The 22,509-nt window shown below is 44.1% G+C and overlaps 1 long non-coding RNA gene across 6 annotated transcripts; it reads left to right on the forward strand.

Annotated features, from left to right (window-relative positions):
• The first annotated feature begins 291 nt into the window (after positions 1–291).
• On the forward strand, positions 292–11,095 carry LOC309615837. Of its 6 annotated transcripts, none has more exons than XR_014237091.1 (6): positions 292–506; positions 7,069–7,177; positions 8,426–8,595; positions 9,151–9,336; positions 9,927–10,040; positions 10,725–11,095. It is a non-coding gene; the product is annotated as an uncharacterized lncRNA (long non-coding RNA). The 6 variants fall into 6 exon arrangements; XR_014237092.1 differs by having other exon boundaries at positions 293–506; positions 8,459–8,595; XR_014237093.1 differs by having other exon boundaries at positions 293–506; positions 7,069–7,169; positions 8,459–8,595.
• The last annotated feature ends 11,414 nt before the right edge of the window (positions 11,096–22,509 follow it).

The raw sequence follows: 22,509 nt of genomic DNA on the forward strand, positions 1-22,509 counted from the left end.
ACCGGCCGATACCACTGGAGGGCGCGCGCGGGTCCGAGAGGCTAGGTGGTGACGCCTCTCCTATACATCTGCCTTCTACAACGACAAGGGCTGTGGAGGGCGGAGGAATCGAACTCTCGGAGCTCTCAGGCTAGGCCGGCGGCTACCCGAGGCACACTCTGCCCCCTGCAGAAATCCTGACCCCTGCCCGCCCCCCCCCCCCCCCGCTCCTTCCCCTCCCCTTCTCCTCCCCTCTCCCCTTCTCCTCCCCTCTCCCCTCCCCTCCCCACCCCTCCCTTACCTGACCCCGCCCCTCCCAAGTTCCCTCCTTCCTTCCTTCCCCTGAAATCGTCTCCCGGAAACTCCCGCCTTTCTGGCCGCGCCCGTCCGGAGCTCCCTCCCCATCTCGGAGGCGACCGCGGATGCTCCCTCCTTTCTGGCCTTGTCCCTGCCCTACCTCCATGTGATTCCGTTCTTCTCCTTGAGCCCTTGACTTTTTATGAGTGACCTGGAAGACCTCAGAGAAGGTGACTTTGTGTGTGTGTGTGTGTGTGTGTGTGTGGTAAAACACACATAATATTCACCACGTTACATTTTTAAGGTACAGTTCAGTGGTATTAAGTACATTCATGTCGTGCAACCATCACCTCATCCATACTCTGAACCCTTCCTCCACAGCTGACACTGTACCCTTTAGATAGCTCGCCACTCTCCCCTCCCCCTGCCCCTGGCAACCACTGTTCTATTTTCTATCTCTGTTATGATTTTGACTACTCTAGGTACCTCATGTAAGTGAAATCGTACAGTGTTTGTGTGTGTGTGTGTGTGTGTGTGTGTATGTGACTGGCCTATTTCACTTAGCATAATGCCTGTAAGTTTCATCCATGTTGTAGTATGTGTCAGAATTGTGAGAAGGTGACTTTTGAGTTAATTCCTGAAGGAAGTGAGGTGGCAAGAGGAACAAATGTAAAGGCCCTGAGGCAGGAATGGGGCTGGTGTATTGGAGCAAAAGGCCAGTGCAGCTGGAATAGGATAGGGAGGAGGGGGAATAGTAGCCATAAGGCAAACTTTGGCTTTTACTCTGAACATGATAGGAAGCCACTGGAGGGTTTAAGCTGAAGGGTGACCGGATCAGACTCCACATTTCTATTGAACCTCGCTGGCTGCTGAGTTGATAATAGGATGGAGGGGAGCAAGGGCAGAATGGGGAGGCCAGTGAAGAGACTGTTGCTTCTAACATTGTCTGGAGGACTAGGGAAGGCTTCTCAGGAGAAGCTGAGACCAGAAGTTTGAGTAGGAATTGACAAGGTGAGGGGTACCTTTATGTGTTGGAGGTTGGGAGTGAAGTGTTCCAGGTGGAGGACACGGCTTATACAAAGGTATGGAGGTGAGAGCAAGTGTAGTTGATTGGCAATTGTTAGTACAGTTGACCCTTTTTTAAAAAAAATTTTTTGGCCACACTGCGCAGCATGCAGTTTATTAGTTCTCCGACCAGGGATCGAACCCGCATCCCCTGCGGTAGGAGTGCGGAATCTTAACCACTGGACTGCCAGGGAAGTTCCAGTTGACCCTTGAATAACACGGGTTTGAACTTACATGCGGGTCCACTCATATGCAGGGTTTTTTTCAGTAAATACATACTACCGTAGTACATCATTCGTGGTGCGTTGAATCCGAGGATGCAGAACTGCAGGTGTGGAGAGCCGACTGTAAAGTTATATGCAGATTTTACAGGGATTTGCAACTGTGCAGGGGTTGGCCCCCAACCCTACCCGCCCCCCCACCACATTGTTCAAGGGTCAGCTCATTAAACCCATAGATTGAGAGCTTCCTGGGGAAGAGATGTATTTTCATTTCCATAGGGCAGGGCCTCTACAGGCACTCTGAAGACCTGCTGATACCACCCTCTCCTCCCCTGTCACTGTGAAGTAAGAAGTAAGATGCCACCTGGGTTAGACTAACCAGGGCTCTGGGTCTCACCAACACTCACATCATCAGTGAGCTTGCTTTACTGATTTTCCTCTCTCTCCTATATATCTTCATTCTCTCCCTTTTAAGAGAGATCATCAGGTCTCTCTCATCTTAAAAAAAAACAAACCAAAAAACCCTCCCTCTATCCTGCTTACTTCTACAACTATTTTTGTGTAATTCTCCTACCCTTCACAGCCAAACTTATAAAAATAAAGATTTTTAAAAATTAAAGTACAGTTGATTTACAATATTGTGCTAGTTTCATGTGTACAGCAAAGTGATTCAGTTATATATATATATATATATTTTTTCAGATTATTTTCCTTCATAGGTTACTACAAGATATTGAATATAGTTCCCTGTGCTATACAGTAAATTCTTGTTGCTTATTTATTTTATGTATAGTAGTTTGTATCTGTTAATCCCACACTCCTAATTTATTCTCCCGCTGACCCCCGTCCCTTTCCCCTTTGGTAACCATAAGTTTGTCTTCTATGTCTGTGAGTCTCTTTTTGTTTTGTATATATATATTCATTTGTGTTATATTTTAGATTCCACATATAAGAGATATATATTTGTCTTTCTCTAACTTACTTCACTTAGTGTGATATTCTCTAGGTCCACCCATGTTGCTGCAAATGGCAATATTTCATTCTTTTTATGGCTAATATTCTACTATATATATATACCACATTTTTAAAAAAAGATATTTATTTATTTGGTTGCACCAGGTCTTAGTTGCGTCAGGCAGGCTCCTTCGTTGTGCCTCCAGGGCTCCTTAGTTGCAGCATGCATGTGGGATCTAGTTCCCTGACCAGGGATCAAACCCGGGCCCCTGCATTGGGAGCGTGGAGTCTTATCCACTGCACCACCAGGGAAGTCCCATATACCACGATTTTTTTAAATTTAACATTTTATTTCATGGAACTAACATATACAAAGTAAAAAAAAAGTGAGAGCAAAAAATGATTTTCCGAGTACTTTTTTCTTTCTAGTATTTCATTTATTTAATAAATATTTGTTTTACTCATACTATGTATGGGGAACTTTGCTATCTGCTAAGAACACACACACACACTTGGCATTGCCCCTACTTTTAATCTAATTATGGATAATGGCTACTTGTAATAAGAACAAAGACTTCTATGCTTAACATACATTAACTCATTAAACAAAAATACTATAATCGTGTCCACTTTGTAGATGGAGAGACTGAGGCAAAGAAGAGTTAAATAATTTGCACAAGGCAGACAGCTGGTAAATGGAGAGGATGGAATTTCAAATCTGGCTTATTTTTTAATTTTTAGTCTCTTAACCATTATAGTGCATTTATTCTCTTAGCTCCCTGCCCACCGCTGGCGCCGCTCAGCTTGTGGGATCTTAGTTCCCCAGCCAGGGATTGAAGCCAGGCCCACAGCAGTGAAAGTGCCTTCTTAACCACTGGACTGTCAGGGAGTTCCCTGCATGTATCTTTTTGAATTAGCATTTTCATCTTTTCCGGATATATGCCCAGGAGTGGGATTGCTGGATCATACGGTAGCTCTATTTTTAGTTTTTTAAGGAACCTCCATACTGTTTTCCATAGAGGCTGCACCAATTTACATTCCCACCAACAGTGTAGGAGGGTTCCCTTTTCCCCACACCCTCTCCAGCATTTATTGTTTGTAGCCTTTTTGATGATTTGATTTTTGACCATTGTGAGGTGGTACCTCATTGTCGTTTTGATTTGCATTTATATAATAATTAGTGATGTTGAGTGTCTTTTCATGTGCCTATTGACCATCTGTATGTCTTCTTTGGAGAAATGTCTATTTAGGTCTTCTGCCCATTGAAAATTAGTTGTTTTTTTTTTAATTAGTTAATTTATTTATTCTTGGCTGTGTTGGGTCTTCGTTTCTGTGCGAGGGCTTTCTCTAGCTGTGGCGAGCGGGGGCCACTCTTCATCGTGGTGCGCGGGCCTCTCACTATCGCGGCCTCTCTTGTTGCAGAGCACAGGCTCCAGACGCGCAGGCTCAGTAGTTGTGGCTCACGGGCCCAGTTGCTCCGCGGCATGTGGGATCTTCCCAGACCAGGGCTCGAACCCATGTCCCCTGCATTTGCAGGCAGATTCTCAACCACTGCACCACCAGGGAAGCCCCGAAAATTAGTTTTTAAAGACATATAAATTATGTAAAATTTCACTGTACATGCTTGCAATAAATATCCAAACATATAGGGACTTCTCTGGTGGTCCAGTGGCTAAGACTTCACGTTCCCAATGCAGGGGGCCTGGGGTCGATCCCTGGTCAGGGAACGAGATCCCCCATGCCTCAACTAAAAACCCCACATGCCGCAATGAAGATCCCGCATGCTGCAACTAAGACCTGGTGCAGCCAAATAAATAAATAAATAAATATTTTTAAAAATCCAAATGAAAAAACATAAAATGAAAAGTAAAATTCTCCTTACGCTGACTACCCTGCAGAAATAACCACTGTGAAGAGTTTCTTGTGTATCCTTTTTAAGCATTTTCTATGCATTTATACAAGCATATATGGCTGTCCTTTTTCCTTGATGCATCCAGTCTTTTTTTTTTTATTAATTTATTTTTTATTTATTTTTATTTTTGGCTGCATTGGGTCTTTGTTGCTGCACGCGGGCCCCCTCTAGCTGCGGCGAGCGGGGACCACTTCATTGTGGTGCACGGGCCTCTCAATGCGGTTTCCTGTCTTGTTGCAGATCATGGGCTCTAGGTGCGCGGGCTTCAGTAGTTGTGGCACATGGGCTCAGTAGTTGTGGCTCGCAGGCTCTAGAGTGCAGGCTCAGTAGTTGTGGCGCACGGGCTTAGTTGCTCCACGGCATGTGGGATCTTCCTGGACCAGGGCTTGAACCCGTGTCCCCTGCATTGGCAGGCAGGCTCCCAACCACCGTGCCACCAGGGAAGTCCTGATGCATCCAGTCTTGATGCATCCATTTCAATACATGTAAATCTAGCATGTTATTTTTTTTAATTTAATTTAATTTTTTTTTTTATACAGCAGGTTCTTACTAGTTATCTATTTTATACATTAGTGTATATATGTCAATCCCAACCTCCCAATTCATCCCACCACCACCCCCCCTAGCATGTTCTTTTTAACAGATATATAATATCCTGTTGTGTGGCTGTTTTATAGCTAATTTAACGAGCCTCCTGTTGATGAGTATGCAAATTGTATTTCACTTTAGCTATTTATAAAATGCCACAGTAAACATCCTCTCTGTAAGTCTTTGTGTATGGGTGAAGTACATTTGTAGGCTAACTTCTTGGAAGTAGAATTGTTGGGGTAAAGGCTGTGTGTATTTTTAATTTTCATAAATTCTGCCTAATTGCCATTCAGAAAAGTTGTACCTAATTACACTCTCACTGATAACTTTGATAGTTTAGCCAAATTTATTGAAAGAGTTGTCTACAGTTGCTTTCTCCACCTCTTCACCTCCTACTTACAGCACAACTCACTCTAACTTGGCTTCTCTCCACCACTTCACTTTAAAAGGATCTAAGGAGAGGTTGACTGCTCTCTCCTTTCTGAAACACTCTTGCCCTGGCTTTTATAATACCGTACTTGCCTGTTCTTCCTCTGCCCACTTGTGAATGTTGGTACTGCTTAGGACTTCAGTTACCATCTGCATGCAGATGACCCCCACATTATTTCCTGCTTCCTAATCTTTATCCACCTGCTTATTTGCCATCTTGACGTGCATGTCCCACAGGCACCTCAGATTCAACATGCCCAACATCCTCCTCCTTCTGGTGCTCCCTTCTCAGCAGCTGTTCCACTGCTGTCCAGTGGTCCTAGCCGGAAACCTGCAAGTCATTTTTGAACCGCACTGTCCCTCAACCTTCACCTCCAGTCAATCACCATGTCCCTGCCCATTCTATCTCCATAATATCTCTCAAACCATCACATCTCTCATCATCTCCCCACACTACCCAAGTCCAGGTCCTCACTGTGTACCACCTGCACACTGCAATGACCTTCTAATTGCCTCCCTGGCTTTAGACTTACTACTCTCCAAACCAGTCTCCACCCTGTAGCCAGAGTGAGCTTTGAAAAATGCAGATCTGATTATGTTACAGTCCTGCTTAAAACCCTTCACTAAGTTCTGATCGCACTTAGGGTAAAGACAAATAAATCTCCCCTGGCTGATTAGGCCTTGACAACCTAACTGTTGTCACCACTAACAATTGTTAGTCACCAACTGTTGTCACTACTAACCCCCTCCTTCATACTGTAATTAGTTTCTTGAATGTTTTATGCTCCTTCCCTCACAGAGTTTTTGTCTTTGGTGTTTGTTCCTGCCTGGAATACTCTCTCTTTCCCTCCTGCCTTGACCTGGCAAACACCTTCTCAATAAGTAGGTCTCAGCATAAATTTAACTTGTTTGAGGATGCCTTCCAAGACCCTGAGACTTATGCCCAGTGCCTAACACAAGGGTTGGCACGTGTTGAGAGCTCAATAAATATTTACTAATGAACAAGCCAAGGCCTCAAGGGCCAGGTGGGTGATTACCAGACTGCAGTTTTTCACATGACCTCTGGGTGTCACCCTTGGCCTCAACTTAACCAGGTCTTGGCTGGGAACCCAGAAGGAAGGGCAGATTTGATGCCCAGCCTGGCCCATCCATCCAGCAAACTGGGAAAGGTTATGGGAAGCCCAGCTACTTCCTGGGTCTGACACGTTCTCCATCTGCTGTGGGTCAGCTGGCTTGATAGGGTGACCGATCATACCAGTTTTCCCAAGACTGAACTGCCTGTGCTCCCAGGATGTGGAAATTTTAGTCATAAATCTGAGACAATCCCAGGCAAATCAGGAGGATTGGTCACTGAACCATGGACAGAGGGGTTGAAACCCCCACCAATGCACTAGACTAAGGTCCAGGCCCAGCAGGAGAGCTGGCTCCAACCCAGCCAAGCTCCTTGCAGCAACACCACTGGTGGGCTGACCCTGTAGCCTGGTGGTTGTAAGAATTTAGGGAGAGAAAGTATATATACTTTAAAGGAATATAAAGACACCAACTTATGTCTGACAATGTCTACCATTTATTCAGTGCCTCTGGGCATAACATACTTATACATATCTTTTCTAATCCTCACAGAAACCCTAAGAGTACAGAAGATTGTTTTCCTTTCAGAGATTAGAAAACTGAGACTCAAGAGACCAGACTCAAGTAACCAGCCCAAGTCACGCAGCTGTTAAGTAATATGGTGAAATTCAAACCCTTATCTGTCCAAGTACAAAGCTTCAGCTATTTTCACTGAATCTTTAGCCTGGCCGTTTCCTTCCTTCTCTAGTCACCATTTGAGAGCCCCAGGAGTGTGAGTAGGAGGCAAGAGGCAGGTGTGGGTGGAAAGGGTTGAGGAAGAGGGTCTGTGATCAGGGCCTGAGTGGGGGGTAGGGGATCCACATAGCATTGACAGCTTGCCTGTCCACATCAGAGAAGTCTCTGCTGTCTTGAACTAGGTGTGGGCATAGCCTGGGGACTCTAGGGAGGCCCCTTCACAGGCTGTCATGCTGACACCAGGCTGTATATTCATCGAGAAGCCAGGGCTGTGTTTCCCAGAGTCCAGGATGAACCCAGCCAGGTCTTATCTGATTGCAAATGGACATCTGGACATGAGAGAGGCACAGGGGAGGGGCCATCAGGAGCTAGCCATAAACTCAAGGGATAAGTGAGGGGTGGGGGGATGGGTGGGGATGTGACAAGGGTCATGGTAAGTACAGTGCCTCGCCCAGAGTTTAAGCTCAGTGAGTGGTTGCAATTAATGAGATAGCCAACTGCCCCTCTTTCCCAGAGATATTTGTAAGGCTGAGTTTTATTTTTGCCCAGATGGTTGTTTAGGAATTGAACTGCTTTTGAATACAAAACAAGAGTTGCTTGTGTAGAAGCATGAGCAGAGGCCTGACTTTGGTTGTGTGGAAGAATGGGCAGAGGCCTGACTAGGCTGTGCAGTGGTCAGAGCCCAGATGAACATTTATTGGTCTGGCAGCCAGATATCCGCTCCACAGGAGGTGTGATAAGCCAGACTCTGGGATTCCTTTGCATTAAAAAACAAAATGCAGGCATCCTTCAAGAATTTTAAGTTCTCTGGCAGGAAGGTGCTTTGGGCCGTTCTGTTTTACTTTATTTTATTGGTGATGTCCAAAGATTTTTGGGGTACAAGATCTGTCCTGGATCATCTTGGCCTCAAACCTGCCAGCCCCTGGCACTGGTATGACCTGGTACCCCATGGCCAGGTTCTTCCCTGTGGCTCCACTCTGCCAGCCAAGCCATCAGATGGGTGGTACTTGAGCAAGTCTTACCCAGAGTTGGGCCATGTCTCTGTTCTTCCCTAGCTGGCCTTCCAGCTTCCACTAGAGAACTGGACCTTGTACATTCTAGGGAAGGCTGGGGATCTGGGCATAAAGCAGGGGCGGAGAGGAGAGAAACCTTGATTAAGCTGCCTTGTCCACAGGATTCCTCTTTCCTTCATTTTGAAAATACCTAGTTTGTTCCAACTCTGAAGAAAGGGAGGAGGAACTTGTGAAAGTCACCAATACTGTCCCATCGCATTGATGTGGGACCTCTTGCCAGGAGCTCATGGAAGACAGTGACCTGGTGCAGTGGAAAGCACAAGACTTTAGGGTCAGTCAGAATTGGATTCTGTTACTTTCTTGCTGGGTAACCTTGGGAAAGTTACTCAACCTCTCTGAGTCTTGATTTCCTCAATTGATAAATAGGGATAATAATAATAATGATAATGTCTACATCATATGTTTGTTTTGAGGTCTAAATTTGCTGACCAATGTATATAAAAATATAATATTTATTGAGTGCTTATTTTGTGGTAGGTCATGTTTAAGTGCTTTATAAGCATAATATGAACTCACATAACCCTATGAGTTGTGTACTTCCATTGTCCGTGCTTTATAGATACAAAACTGAGACTCAAAGAGCGTGAGTAACTTGCCCACGCTGGTAAGTAGCAGAGCCAGGATTTGGACCCAGGCAGTCAGGCTCCAGTTCACATGTACTTAACTACCAAGTCATGATGCCATATGGAGTAGAGCTGAATAAGGAATAGCTATTATGATCATAGTAATTTAGTATTAAATGTTTTTTATATCCATGGTGTTAAGTGTTAATTATTAGCATATTTGGATGCAACGTTTATCCCTTTTGTTCCTATTTCTTCCACAGCCATGGCAACAAAGGGCCTTGTGCTCACTACAGCAGAGCGTCCTGTCTTTGTCCGATCCAGCCCAGTACATCAGTCTCTGCAAATAAAAGATGTGGCCACTCGGCCGCCTGTCTGTGCCCCCACCAGAGCACTGAGAAAGGTTGAGGCCTCTCCAACTGGAACTGAACTAGGAGAGCAGCAGACAGGTACATATCGGCTGACCCAGAGCAGGGCTTACAAAAGAGAGGTCATGCTTAATAAACCTGATTAATTTCTTTGAGTGGCAACAATGTAAGCAGACAAGGGTAAAAGGAGGGATAGTAATTTATCCTGATTCCAAGGCGCAGGAGTGCAGCTAAAACCAACACACAAATTTTATGGAGATGCTACTGAGGCCTGGAGGTTTCTGGTGGGGTTCAGCCTTGGGGGCAGCCAGAGGGAAACTCAGTGAGTTGCTCACAGTGACCTAGTGAAGAGGAAACCCAGAGCAGGGACAGAGCACAACCTGCCTAAGCCATCTAACCGAGACACAAATCTGCCTGTTAATTCCCTTCCAATGGCTTCCTGCCGCCTATATATGATAATAATGTGGATGATAATTATACAATGATGGCTGTGTTTATTTGATATCTACTATGTGTAGGGTACTATACAAAAAGGAAACTGAGGCAGAAAGCTTAAGAAACCTACCCAGTCACATACGTATTAACACACAGCTGGGCCTCCAACCCAGTCTGCTCTCACATTCCAGTCCATTTGCAACTGTGTTTAATGATGCGTCTCTTCCATTAAACAGGAAGTCCCTCTGTAGCAGGAACTGATTCAACCTTTGCTGCTTTAGCCCTCAGTAGATGGAAATGCTGAAGCTCCTACGTCCTCTGTGCTTCTCTTTCTGAACACTCTTCCCTGGGTGAGCTCATCCTTGCTTTTGGCTTCAGGTCCCACCTCCTGGAGGAAGACTTCTAGAGAAGGCATTATGGTTGACTCCCTAACCTCTGACACACCCCAGATGATTAGTCTGAGCCCATCGTATAACTTCCTTCCTTCTTGCCAGTAACTGGTTTAGGAATGGGGTTATACCCAGTGAGACTAAGAGGACATTTGCTGGGGGGCTTCTGGGAAAGGTTTTCTCACTCCTAGGAGAGAATCACTGGAAGCGACATTCCCAGTGGCTCTCTTCCTGGGAGTGTTGTCAAGTCGGGATATGTCCTGGACCTACTGAAGCTGGTGTGCTCCCAAGCTGAGAATGGAGCCAACAGCAGGGATGGCAGAGTGGAGAGCTGGAAGGAGTCTTTGTCCTTGAAGGCATGCGTGCCCTGCCATCCCTGCAGGCCACCCTAATGCTGAACAAGGGAAATTCAATATTGTCACTGCTGAAGCTATTGAGAGTGGGCTTTCTGATATTTTGTGGTAGAAAGCATCCTTACTAATATAACCAGCGCAGCATTTTGACTTTTGTGGGCCCCTTCCTACAGAACAATTTCTTTTTTAATTATGTTTTATGACTGCATTGGTGTAAAGATGAATATATTAATATTATCTATTAAAACATCTTTATTAAAACTTTTTTTCTGGGATTTCCCTGGTGGTGCAGTGGTTAGCAATCTGCCTGCCAATGCAGGGGACATGGGTTCAAGCCCTGGTCCAGGAAGATCCCACATGCCGTGGAGCAACTAAGCCCATGCGCCACAACTACTGAGCCTGTGCTCTAGAGCCCGCGAGCCACAACTACTGAGCCCGCGAGCCACAACTATTGAAGCCCACGCGCCTAGAGCCCGTGCTCCGCAACAAGAGCAGCTACCGCAGTGAGAAGCCTGCACACCACAACGGAGAGTAGCCCCCGCTTGCCGCAACTAGAGAAAGCCCGCGCGCAGCAACGAAGACCCAAGGCAGCCAAAAAGAAAAAAAGAAATAGAAGTGTCTTTAAAAAAAATAAAATAAAATAAACATTTTTTCTGATTTAAAGGAGATTAAAGCATTTTTTAAAGCATTTAAGAGTACTGGGGCACTAATGTGCCTACCCATGCCTAGTAGATAGACTGGTCCTGGACACGACTCCCAAATAGTCATGTCCAGGCCATACCTCCCTTTTGACCTTCAAACCTGCATACCCCACTGCTTATTGGATAATTCCACTTGAGTGTCTTACCTCAAATTCAGCATACCTAATGCTGAACACACAGTTTCTCCCACACCTTTTCTTTGTCCAGTGTTCCCTGTCTGAATGAACTATGTACTGACCAGCTAGTTGTACCAGCCAGAAACGTGGGACCTCAACTTCTGCCTCACCCTGTGTCCAATCTATCACCAAATGCTGTCACTTTCCCTCTTAAAGGGCTCTTAAAAGCATTTATTTATTTCCCTCTCCATTCCTTTTTTTTTCTTTTATTTTTTTGAGCGTGCCATGCGGCATGCAGGATCTTAGATCCCCAACCGGGGATTGAACCCATGCCCCCTGCAGTGGAAGCACAGAGTCCTTACCACTGGACCACCAGGGAAGTCCCTCCATCTACACTCCTACCTCCACTGCTATTGTCCTAATCCATGTTACCTGGATTACTGCCATGGACCCTAATGGTCTCCCTACACTCTCGCTGTAATCTTTTATCTACACTGTCCTCAGAAATAGTTTTTTCAAACTGCAAACCTGATTCCGTCATCTCCCTGGTTAAAACCTGATGGCTTCCTGTTGCTCTTATGACATAGACCCAAACCTTCAGCGAGGCCTCCGAGGCCCTGCCTAGCATAGCCCCTGCCTCATCTTTCTTACCCTTCTCTCCTCTTACTCTGGGCTTCAGCCACATGATCTTCCCTTAGCGCCTCAAACGCAAAGGCTCCATCCTGCCATTGGATCTTTGCACATGCTGTTCTTCCATTTTCTAGTCCTCTCTCAGCTCAAATGTGCTTTCTCAAGGAAGCCTTCCCTGACTCCTAGGAAGGTCAAGTGTCACTATGTGGTATTGGGCAAGTTTCTTAATTGCTTGGTACCTCTGTTTTCTCATCTGTAAAATGAAGATGATAATAATGCCTAACTCAGGTTTGTTGTGAGGATTAAGTAAAATGATGCATGGGAACCACCCTGAGGTCGGACTGGTGCAGTGCTCTGCTTGGACAATTGTCCTGCCCTCTGGCTAGCTTTCTAGATGAGGACAGTAGTGGAGAGACACCCGCCCCTCCACTAACTCTAGTTGGTGATATTGGGGTGAGACAGACCCTAAAATGTTAGGGCTTCAAGAAAGAGCATCTACACAAGGGCACTCAAAGATTCCTGAGTGTCCTGAATGAAACCAACGAGCTAATTGTGCCAGGAAGTCATTGACAATGCCTGAGGTTAGCCTGGGGTACTCAGAGAGAGGGAGACATCAAGGGAACCCTCAAAGGTCAAGGAGAGAGGAAAGGTCAGTGGGAGCACACCACAGTTTTGTCAGATCTCTGAGTGGCCCAGAGCCCTGAGAATGAAGGACATTGGTTACCATGGGGTCTCTATGTTGGGTAAAACTAGGCTCCCATCCCACCCTGTCACTTGTGGGCTGGAAGATGGGGGAAGTCATTTCACTTCTCTTTGCCTCAGTTTCCTTATCTATAAAATGGAGCTAATAATTTATTTTTTAGATTGATAGGAGGATTAAATGGGACTGTATTAATTTGCTTGGGCTGACATAACAAAGTAGCACAAACTGAGTGGCTTAAACAACAAATTTATTTTCTCATAATCCTGGAGACTAGAAGTCTGAGATCAAATTTTCTGCAGGATTGATTGCTTTTAAGGGCTCTCTCCTTGGCTTATTGATGGCCGTCTTCCTCCTATGTCTTCACATGGCCTTTCCTCAGTGTGTGTCTCTGTCCTAATCTCTTCTTATAAGGACGCCAGTTATATTGGATTAGGGCTCACCCATATGACCTCATTTTAGCTTAATTACCTCTTTAAAGGCCCTATCTCCAAGTACAGTCTCATTTCAAGGTACTGGGCATAAGGACTTCAGCACAGGAATTTTGGGGGCACACAACTCAGCCCATAACAGCGATGTAGACATAGGTTAAGTAACCAGCATACAGCAAGGGCTCAGTAATGCTAACTCTTTTTTCTCTGTCATGGTAAAAGCAGACAATGGCAATGCACTCAGCCCCAGAACTCCATAGATAAATGTGGCTTTAAGCCGTTTGGTGCCTATGACTTTCCCAAACACTGGAGGCAAGGACTTTGCTCTTCCTCTCTCCTCCTTGGGCTGGGAATTTTGATAAATCACATCATGTCCAAAAGCAATGGGGAACTCTGGGAGTTATTTTTAGTATATTGACTTAGCTAAAAAAGTCTAAAACATTACCCTGCCAATCACCAAAGCAATTCTACTCTGACAATATCTGCTTGCAGACTTTGCTAAAATGAACCTATAATTGATTTGAGTAAGGTAGCCGAAACTCAACCCACTAACTAATCAGTGTTTACCAAGTGTGAGTTTTTGTGCCAGATGCTGTGGAAGACACAGAGAAATCCAGGACACAGTCCCTGCCTCAGGACCTAGGGGCTTTGACTGGGATGTTAGGCTCCTGTCTGGAAAAGAGAATAGAAAGCAGCCCCTGATGTGAGTGAAATGAAGGATCAGATAGAGTTTGATGTGCCTGTGGGACATCCAAGTGGAGATGCCCATGGGCCGGTTGGATGGACACCTGTGGAGCTCCAGAGGCTGGTCTGGTGATATAGGTGTGGGACTCATTATAATAGAGGTGGTAGCTTTGAGGGATGGTATGTTATGTGTGGAGAGAAGAGGGCCAAAACTAAGTCCCAGTTTCATGGGAGAGAAATCTGACTGGCCCAGCTTGAGTCCAGTCAGCTGGGGTTAAGGGGTTAGAGTCAAGTCAGATAAACATGGCTACCAGGGCCCCAGGGCTCCAGCCGTGTAGGTGGATGGGGGAAAGGCGATTCTCAGGGAAGGCAGTTGGTGAGCTGAGTTGGCATCAAAAAGATGGTTACCAGAGAGGGCATGCACTGATGGAGCTGGCACTCACATTTAGTAAGCACTCAATAAACATATGCAGAATCAGTGAGTATATTAGTAAATCAATGAATTAATGAAGGGATGAGTAATCTTGCCACAGACTTTTTGGTAACACTATTTTTTCTTTTTTTTCTCCGTGTCACGTGGCTTGCAGGCTCTTAGTTCCCTGACTAAAGATTGAACCTGGGCCCCTGGCAGTGAAACTGCCGAGTCCTAACCACTGGACCGCCAGGGAACTCCCGGTAACACTATTTTTTAAAACTGATTTGCAGTTCACACACTATAAAATTTTCAGGAATTTTCTGGCGGTCCAGTGGTTAGGACTCAGCGCTTTCACTGCTGGAGGCCCGGGTTTGATCCCTGGTCGGTGAACTAAGCCATGTGGTGTGACCCCCCAAAAAATTAATTTTAAAGTGTACAGTTCAGTGGTTTTTAGTATTACCACATATGTTTGATTTCATGTTTCCTTCCATGAGACACAGATTTGAGTAGAGTCCTCTGTGGACATAGAGTACCAGTATGACTTCGTGTTTAGTTTCCCTTACACAGAAGGCAGTTTGAGGAAAGGAACTCCCTTCCCTTCTTTGGAGGATGCCCAAGGACAGGAACTGGAGAAGGGCCAACGTGGGAAAGCTACAGAAGGGCAGTGAGGAGTACCGAAGTTGCACACAGCATCATTGCACAGTGTCACTGCCCCAAACCCATCAGTGAAGCTGCAGCAGGCAGGATGTGCAACCAGATGGCCCTGGACAAGGAAATACCCGTGGACAGCAAGACCTTCCTCAACAGTGGAGGCTGGGACATTCAGAGAGCATGGACGGGCTTGGAAAGAGTTCATATTTATTCCTTTATCCCCTCTGTTGGAAGAGTAATGGCCCCTCAAAGATATTCACATCCTAATCTCTGGAACCTGTGACTGTGTTCTGTTATATAACAAAGGGGAATCAAGGTTGTTAATTAGCTGATTGATTATCCTGGTGGGTCCAGTGTAATCACAAGGGTCTTTAAAAGTGGAAGATGGAGGCCAAAGAGGAATCAGAGTCAGAGAGGGAGGTGTGACAATAGAAGCAGAAGCTGAAGTGATTCTATGTGAGAAGTGATTCAACCATCACTGGCTTTGAAGATAGGAGGGAGCCACATGTCAAGGAATGGGGCTGCCTCTGGCAGACGGAAAAGGCAAGGAAATGGATTCTCCATTTCCACAGTCCTGCCAATCAGTCAGTTGATTTTAACCCCGTGAGACCCTTGTCAAACTTCTGATCTCCGGAACTGTAAGATAACAAATTTGTGTTGCTTTAAGCTACTAATTTTGTGGTAATTTGTTACAGCAGCAATAGGAAACTAACACACCCTCCTAGATAACTAAAAGGGACAACAGCAAGATTCACTTTTAGATCTTTGTTTCTTTTTATTCCTTTTGAGTAGTCTCTATTTTCTCTAAGATCTGCTGTTTTGTCCTCCTGGTCCCCATTTTCCCCTCCAGGCAGAGGACCTTTTGGGATGTTGCTGAGCCCTTGATCCCAAGAACATGCCTACCCAAGTCCATTTGTCCTTCCAAGGCCTGTCCCCAAATGCCACCTTCTGCTTGAAGCCCTCATCATTTTCCCCAATGAATACTATCTCTCCCTCTCAATCTCTGCACCACACCCCTCACTGTGACACTTCTACATTCATGATTCAACTCTTCTAGGAGTCTACAATTATTTTTCCTTTGCTATTTTAAAATGCCAGGGATTTCCCTGGCAGTTCAGTGGTTGAGACTCCACGCTTCCACTGCAGGGCGGTGTGGATTTGATTCCTGTTTGGGGAACTAGGATCCTGCATGCTGCATGGTGCAGCCGAAAAAAAAAAAAAAAAAAAAAAAAGCCAGCCTTTGTAATCAGGGGAAGTCATGTATGGATGTCCCTCATTATCTGTGGGGAATTGGTTCCAGGACACCCCCCCTCCCCTGTGTGTACCAAAATCCATGGATGCTTAAGTCCCTTTTATAAAATGGCAGAGTACAGTCAGCCCTCCAATTCCATGGATGTGGAACCCGTGGCTTTTGGGGGGCTGACTGTACTTGGTCCTCAGTTTGGAGAGAGAGCTCAGCACAAGATAAAGAACAGAAATATGTTTCCTTAGGACTCTAATCTAGCTCTTTCTTGCCCCTGCCAGCAGATGAAGTCAACCACCATGAAAAGACGACAATTAATCCCATGCTGAAGGCCAGCTAGTGGCTGATTCACTCACTGTGTTGGCTATCTCTTGTGCTCACCTCATATCCTCTTGGTCCTGTTTTGACACCATCATTGCTGGGGAAGCAGCTTCACACATGTGTCATGTAACAGCACCTCACCTAAGCTCCTCCAGGCATCTCTCTTTCCTTCTCAGGCTTCTGTAGGAACCACCTGGCACTCACACTGGTGCTTCTGGAAGTGTGAGGGTACTAACAACTCATGAGAAAACCCTTGACCCAACGGAATAGGAGTTGAAGGATAAATTCTCCCCTCCTCTGGCCTATGGGCAGACAATTTTGAGGTGGTTTTCACAGTTCTTCAGAAGGTTCCAGCAGGATCAAGCCCCAGTTTCCACAGCTGTGGTCAACTCAAGTATGGACCCTTGAATTAGCTTTCCCTTCTGTGTTTCCCTATCCCTAGTCACCCCCTTTGGTCCCTGGGATTACTTCCTATAGTGAACTACTTGCCCCTGAACAGTAATCTCAGGCTGTACCTTCTGCGGGAATCCAGCCTAAGGTGTCCACCTTGTGGCTAGAGTCGTAGCTGTACCACATGACTGGACTGACCAATAGGTGAACAGCCCAAGGCCATTTTGAGTGTCAGCCTTGTAGGTCTGACCCAGATACAGAATCTGTAGGAATCACTTATCTTCATATATCACTTCATCTAGATGCAGCAGCCTCTGAGGTCCCTTTTTTTAAAAATTTTATTTATTTATTTATTTATTTTTGGCTGTGTTGGGTCTTCGTTTCTGTGTGAGGGCTTTCTCTAGTTGCGGCGAGCGGGGGCCACTCTTCATCACGGTGCGCGGGCCTCTCACTGTCGCGGCCTCTCTTGTTGCGGAGCACAGGCTCCAGACGCGCAGGCTCTGCAGTTGTGGCTCATGCGCCTAGTTGCTCCGCGGCATGTGGGATCTTCCCAGACCAGGGCTCGAACCCGTGTGCCCTGCATTTGCAGGCAGATTCTCAACCACTGCGCCACCAGGGAAGCCCTGAGGTCCCTTTTTTAAACACATTTTAAGGACCAAGTAAGCCATCGACAATTTCAACAAAGGCAGAAAGAGCCCCAGGCTATTCCTTACTATTTTGGAATCTTCTGTATTTATTGCATGTATCAGGTACTCAATCTAAGCAAACTGAAGTACCATATCTATTACACAGTTCCCTTCACGTGTTTCCAGAGAAACGTGTTTCTATTCCTGCCTAACACAAACAGTATGGTGAAATAATAATAATATTTTTGAGTATTTATTATGTTCCAGAACTAAGTGCTTTATGAACATTATCAGTTATTGTTGACAACCTCCCCTTGTAATAGATACTATTGTTAACTCCATTTATGGATGTGAAAATTGAGGTTCTGAGAGGTTAAGTAATTGCCTAAAGTTGTACAGCAAGTAAGTAGTAGAGCCAGGATTCAAATTCAGCATTCTGACCCCAGAGCTCAATGACAATGATCTACTGTCATGAAAAGAAAGACTACTGGAATATATCAATGGAATAGAATTGAGAGCCCCCAAAAAACCCATACACCTGTGGTCAATTGATTTTTGACAAGGATGCCAAGACTATTCAGTGGGGAAAAAATAGTTTTTTCAGTAAATGATGCTGGGGCAATTGAACGTCAAAAACAAAAGAATAAACTGGACCCCTAACTCTCACCATATAAAAAGTTAACTCAAAATGGATCAAAGACCTAAATGTAAAACTCTTAGAAGAAAACATGGTATAAATATTCTTGATGTTGGATGAGACAATGGTTTATTGGATATGACACCAAAAGCTCAAGGAACAAAAGGAAAAAAAACCCCAGATAAATTGGACTTCATCAAAATTAAAAATTTTTGTGATTCAAATTACATTCCCAAGAAAGTGAAAAGACAGCCACAAAATGGAGAAAATATTTGCAAATAATATATCCAATGAGTCTAATGTCCAGAGTAAATAAAGAACTCATAACTCAAGAACAAAAAGACAAATAACCCAATTTTTTAAATGGGCAAAGGATTGTTTTCTGGTGGGGAAGAAATCTAAATATATTCATAGGGCTTAAAATTTTTTTAAATTTATTTTTTAGTGTGATGCACTTTATTTCCTAGCCTATTCAAATTTATTGGGGGTTTGGGTCAGTTTTACATTATTATTTTTTATTATTTATTTATTTTTATTTGGCTGCACCACGTGGCTTGTGGGATCATAGTCCCCTGACCAAGGATTGAACCTGGGCCCACGGCAGTGGAAGCCCAAGTCCTAACCACTGGACCACCAGGGAATTCGCATTACATTATTATTTTTTTATTGAAGTATAAGTATAGTTGATTTACAATATTATATTAGTAACGGGCAAAGGATTTGAATAGACATTTCTCCAAAGCTGCTCAGTATCGTTAGTCATTAGGGAAATGCAAATCAAAATCACAGTGGGATACCACTTTACGTCTACTAGGATGGCTATAATAGTTTTTAAAATGGAAAATAGCAAGTGTTGATGAGGGTATGAAAAAAATTGGAAACTTCATACATTGGTGGTGGGAATATAAAACGGTGCAGCTGCTGTGGAAGACAGCAGTGTTGTAATAATAATCATTGCTATCATTTTTTGACCACTCTCCATGTGCTAGGCACTGGGCTGATTGCTTTAAATGCTTTATCTCTTTAAATCCTCAAAAAAGCCAATGAGGTTCAGTATAGGAAACAGAAACCATTCAAAAGGAACAAAAAGGAATTCAAAGTGGGGAATTAGATGCTTACAAAAGAGCACCTGTAGGGTGAGAAAAATCTAGGATAAGCCTCAAGGAATGATCCTCAGAATACTGAAGAAGTGACTTGCCATGGAAGTTACTCTGTCACAATAAGGTAGGTGGGGAATCAGAAGGCTGTCATTGGAATCATTGAGTTTGAGAACACATAATTGTAGATGTATTCTGAGGACCAGGAAGCTGCTGTAGCTGTTGCCACAATGGCTGTTTCACTCATCAAGCTGATGACTGGACATTGGAACATGTAGTCCAGTCATCACCTTTGCTGCTACTATTTTTTGACCCCCACTATGCAGACTGGAACTGGAATAGTGCTGTGGTAAAACTCCATGTTACCATAACCTTGAAAACAGCCAAAAGCCTAAGTTGACTTCCATTTTATGTAAGTGCATTAATTAATGGAACCCAATTCTCATCCAGAACCCTAGCTGCAAGGACATTTGGGAAATGTAGTTATCTCTGTGGTACAGAAGGCATGCTAGAGGGAGACAAAAATGGATTATGAGTGAAATTGACTAAATCCTGATGTATCTGCTCTTCAGGTGAAAAAATGAAAGGCTTATAAGCATCAACTACGTAGTCCAAGGTCATGCAGTCAGTCGGTGGCAGGGTTGGGATTTGAATCCAGATCTGTTTTCCCAAGACCCATATACCTTAGAAGACTATCTCTGTTGGGTTTCTGTTTGTGAGTGGGGAGTGGGAGCACTGGGACCATGGTGAAGACACTTTCCCAGCATCCTGACTGAGCATAAACCATTGTAATAGGCACGCAGTTATCATGTGTACCCTAGATCACATCAGAGGTGACATGTATGACACTCTCTAGAGAGAAGGGCTCAATAATTTGTAAAAGGTATTGAAGAAAATGTGCAAAATAATTTTCTTTTTTTCTTTTCTCATTCAAAAGACAGCAGGCTTTGTGCTTTGATGCTTTGGGAGAGGTTTGGGACAAACCTTCCTGGCTTCTCTTTCCATTGAGGAGAATAAGGCTGGAGGAAAGAGACATGTCCCCCAAACTAAAAAGAGATTCTGTTGGTGTGGAGGAAGGAGAGGCCTGTGTTTTCCCCAAGTAAAAGGGCCTCTACCCTCCCCTCCAGTGGTGGCAGGGCTCTGAGGGTGTGGCTGTGTGGTCATCCCAAGACTATGGGCCTAGGCAGAGTCCTATACCCCAAGCAGGGCAGGAAGCAGCAGAGTGGTAGATCTGAGAGGATTTGTGAGCTGTGCCTTCACAGAGACAAGACATATGGGCAAGGGACTGATCACTGATGACCAGAGGGGACTTCTGGACACTTTGGCCCTGGAATCTTCGTGTAACCCCACAAAGCTTACACAGGTTAAGTTTCCTACATGCCCATTAGGAAGTTGCTTTATAGAAAATAAAGAAATGTGACATCTCTTTGAGGAGACAGAGACTTACCAGTACAAAAAGGCTTTATACAGATCTTACTTTCCTCCTCAGACTTCACTACAATCCCGACCCCAACACCCCAACAACTCAGCAAAAGGAAGATTTATATGTAACTATTTAGTAGTATTGGATCACTGCAGTTTCTTTCAAGTACTGTATGTCTCTGAAATAAAAGAATAAAAATATGCATATAATTGAAAAACAGAATGCTCTCTATCCATTTGTATAAGAGAAGGAATAATTTCATTACTTTTTTGTTTATGGGTACTGTTTTGTTACTTTTCTTTCATTTTAAAAAATGGGGCTGGGCTTCCCTGGTGGCGCAGTGGTTGAGAATCTGCCTGCCAATGCAGGGGACACGGGTTCGAGCCCTGGTCTGGGAAGATCCCACATGCCGCGGAGCAACTAGGCCTGTGAGCTACAACTACTGAGCCTGCGCATCTGGAGCCTGTGCTCCGCAACGAGAGGCCGCGATAGTGAGAGGCCCGTGCACCGCGATGAAGAGTGGCCCCTGCTTGCCGCAACTAGAGAAAGCCCTTGCACAGAAACGAAGACCCAACACAGCCATAAATAAACAAACAAACAAACAAATAAATAAATAAAATGAAAAAAAGAAACTGCCAAAGTGTTTTCCAAAGGGGTTGTACCATTTAAAAAAAAAAATAGGGATGAAATTCATATAACATACAATTAACCATTTTGAAGTGTCCCTTTCGGTGTCATTTAGTGCATTCACAATGTTGTGGACAACCACCTCTCTCTAGTTTCAAACTTTTTTATCACTCCAGAAGACATCCATTGAGCAATCCTTCCCCATTCCTCCTCTCTTCCAGCCCCTGGCAACTACTGATTTGCGTTAATGTCTTTATAGATTTCCCATTCTGGATGTTTCATATAAAATGAACTATGCAGTGTGTGCTACTTTCTGGCTGGCTTATTTCATTTTACATGCTTTTGAGGTTCATCCAAGTTGTAGCACGTATCAGTGCTTCCTTTGTTTTTATGGATAAATTATATTCCATGGTATGGATATACCACAATTCTAAAATTCCATTCATTCCACCTTTTTGACTATTGTGAATAGTGCTGCTGTGAACCTTCATGGACAATTGTCTGTTGAAGTACTTGTTTTCTTTTTCTTTTTCTTTTTTTTTAATGTATTTTTTTAAAAGTCTTTACTGAATTTACCACAACACTGCTTCTGTTCCATGCATTTTGGTTTTTTGGCCGTGAGGCATTCTGGCATAAAAACATTTCCAAACTGAAAGTTTTTCTGAGAAAGAGACAAAAAGCTCCAGTCCAGACAAGACATTTGCAAATACTGACACATGAAATATGTAGTTCCAGTTTACATTCAAATGGCCACCCACCTCATGTACTAGTGCTGGCTACACACATTAAAAGTCTTTCATGGCTATGGACATGGTGTTCTTGCTCTTCCTAACATTCTCTGCCCAGAAGTCTCCTCTGCTCCCTTATCAGCATCGTTAAAAGGAATTGCCCATTAACATCCTCGGGTGAATAATTGTTGCAAAAAATCATTAGTGGCATTAACTTTAGAAAAGATTGTCAAAAGTGCAGAAGGAGTAGTTCTTGACTTACTTACAACCTGTACTTTTGTACATTACATTTGATACCTCTAAATAAAGCATTTTGAATGTTTGCTCATTTGCTGATAAGTGAACGTTTTGATCCGTCACGCAACGCCAAGCAACAGTTTGGTCTTTCCATCTTTGCTGGTACGGTAACATTTGTCCAACTTTGAATTTTTTATGTATTTTACTGGTATTTTATATAAATAAGTGGAAAATTGAAAAATGAAATTGCTGATAGTGGTGATGAAATATAAACATATTGCAATTGAGATAAAATGGTTACCATTCAGTTAAGCTGAAAGTGCTGACTTTATTCTCATTTGGATGAGAATGTAACTCAGTTCATTTTGTGTTGATTTGGAAGGAAAAATAATTAAAGAATAGGTAAAAAAATGCTGGAAA

The sequence above is a fragment of the Balaenoptera borealis genome, assembly GCF_965194805.1.
Source record: "Balaenoptera borealis genome assembly, chromosome: 1".
In the NCBI taxonomy this organism is placed as follows: domain Eukaryota; kingdom Metazoa; phylum Chordata; class Mammalia; order Artiodactyla; family Balaenopteridae; genus Balaenoptera; species Balaenoptera borealis.